General features: G+C 39.8%; 1 long non-coding RNA gene across 1 annotated transcript in view; it reads left to right on the forward strand.

Annotated features, from left to right (window-relative positions):
- The first annotated feature begins 1,450 nt into the window (after positions 1–1,450).
- LOC138016507 (uncharacterized) overlaps positions 1,451–2,500 on the forward strand; it is a 16,416-nt gene continuing 15,366 nt past the window's right edge. Inside the window, exon 1 of the long non-coding RNA XR_011125821.1 lies at positions 1,451–1,570. This is a non-coding gene — a long non-coding RNA (uncharacterized lncRNA). The remainder of the gene's footprint in view (positions 1,571–2,500) is intronic.

The following is a 2,500-nucleotide window of genomic DNA, read 5'->3' on the forward strand; positions in this document are numbered from 1 at the left end:
CTCCTGCTGCGGTGGTCGAAGTAATTTCTTTGGTATTTGTTTTACGACACTCCAGTGTGCTGGCAGGTATTTTTTCACAGGTCACATGTCACGAATCAAGGGTCACAGAGACCATAATAACCTCGTTTACTTCGTTTACGGTCGTTATAGTTGATTCTGATCGTCATACTCCACGGAAATAATCTCAATAGAAGTACTTTTTGAGAGGTATTCTCCCTATCCACAATCGTCCGACCCTAAAGGATTTGTAATGGTTCAAAGTGGGCAAAATTCCCATACATAAGTTCACGGTAATTTAAGTCGTGTTTGCCCCCCGACAAATATGGCGTAAGAAACAGTGGAAAAGTCTATACTACACTTTGTCTACTTATTTTAAACTTTACATTACTTACGATTTCTTAAGTGAACTAATGTTCTTTTATGTTCAAGCGTTAGATTTGAAAGGAAATGCGCGGTCTTGAGATGTACACTATTAGTGACAAGGTCACAAACTGCCCCTAAACAACTATTAACAATGGCTGAAAATTACACCGCAGACTGCAGAGTGCAGACCAGGGGTAAAATTCAGACTTGGGGTAATGTCAGCGGGATTAATGTCTGGGTCGCAATGCGGTCACCAGGGAAGTCACGTGGTTCTGAGGATACGGCTCTTAGTTACGGAGTGAAACTTCTTTGCGCAAGTGGTGCACATTATCGAACCAGTGCCTAGGGTCTTCGGGCCCCTTTAAGTTTTTTTGGTCTCTTTTGATTATTCACATCAAGGTTTTAGCGCAGAAAGTTTCAACTTTAAATACGAGTAACGTTGCGTGACCTCGGGTAAACTGAATCACACCGAAATAAAACAAGCTCAAGAGCGTTACGCTTGTATGTAGTTTCAGAATTTTTGTCGGTTTAAATTAAGACCATTCAAGTGCATAAGGTAAGAATCGTAGTCGCCTTTTACGTGATGTAATCCTGGCAGTAGCTAGGAATAATTCTATATAATTCTTGCATTTTGATTGGTTCTTGTCTAGGATCTATTAGAGGACAGACGCACGATTGACGTCACCATCAGCTTTTTATGCGAATAAAAAAAACAAATAGATTCCATGTTGCCGCGCGTCTGTTCATTAAAAGGTCAAACAAGACATCAGTGGTAAGAAAATAAGTGACAGCAACCTCGAACTCAGGCTCTCTCTCTTCTCCTCCCTTGTCGACGACATTGTCGACGACATTTGTCGAGAAGAGAGAGAGCCCGGGTTCAAGGTTGCAGTGTGACACACTCGCCTATCGCCTCGTGTGCCATTTTTATTGTTCTTACCACATTTTGACGTCGTCTGTGATCGATCACTGAACATGGAATCTCATTGTTGAATATACCCTCAGAATATTCTCGCGTACCTTATCCACCCTAACCTGTCAACCTGGGACACTATATGGTGCTCTGGCATGACGTTAATCTCGGTATAATCTAAAATGGCGATGGATTTAACTCGGTGTCTTCGTGCTTTAGAAATTTCTGTCCTTGAAAGAAAAGAGGAAGATGTTGTTTCTTCAGTAGCAGCTATTAATCAAAAGGTTATTGATTCAGGTCAGTGAGGAAAAACGGCGCGTTCGAAAGTTTAAAGTATAAAAATTAATAATAATATAATCACTTTATTTAACTTTCATGCTTAAGTAGGTGCCCGAGAAATTGAATAATGAATGAATATGTAGTTGACCACTCCCCTAGCGGCTTCAGGGTCAATAAACAACACTTTGTGGGGAACTTTGCCAGACTGCTTTTATTGTAGAGAGTCTAACCATTTGCAGATGTCATTAATATTACAAAGGCAGTACTTTCTCCTCAGTTAAGAATGGCACATTATTTTGATCTAGTTGGTTGTAAGATTATGATCAAATTGAATAAACCATGTATCTTCCTGGTTGGTACATTTGGGACCATTGAGACAGTGATGAGCACTTCAGTATTTGTTTGGTCCAGTCCTGACTTCTACTAAGGTGGTACTTTGCTGGGAAATGTAATTGTCTTTCATTTGGGTTCTTGTCTTTAGTTAGTACTAATAATTTAGGATACGGTGTTGTCATCTGCTGGTGTTGAGAGCACAGGTGCAGGAAGTGGAAACAATGTCATAGAAGTGGAATTACTCATTGGAATTACTTTTGCAATAATTTCCTTTGTGTTAATTGTGAACCTACGGCATGCGAATAGATAACGTGTGCATTATGACAACTCGTGCGTAGAATATAATGTTGACCCATATAAATTTGATAGTCAAAACTAATTTTTGTGTAAACCCTGGTGCGGTATATTCCACCAAATTTGGGCCTCAGTCATTCAGTGTATTTGCTTTAATACTCTCTGTGATTTTGAATGAACATCGTCTGGTTCAGTAAGAAACTGTAAGAGTTACAAATGCTAGCGCCAAAGCTTGGACATGCACAAAACCGTGAAACTGTCCCTTTCACCAGATCAGTGATGTTAGATTTATGATCCTAATGAAAGTCCATCTGTTGGTAT

Source organism: Montipora capricornis, chromosome 9 (genome assembly GCF_036669925.1).
Source record: "Montipora capricornis isolate CH-2021 chromosome 9, ASM3666992v2, whole genome shotgun sequence".
NCBI classification, from domain to species: domain Eukaryota; kingdom Metazoa; phylum Cnidaria; class Anthozoa; order Scleractinia; family Acroporidae; genus Montipora; species Montipora capricornis.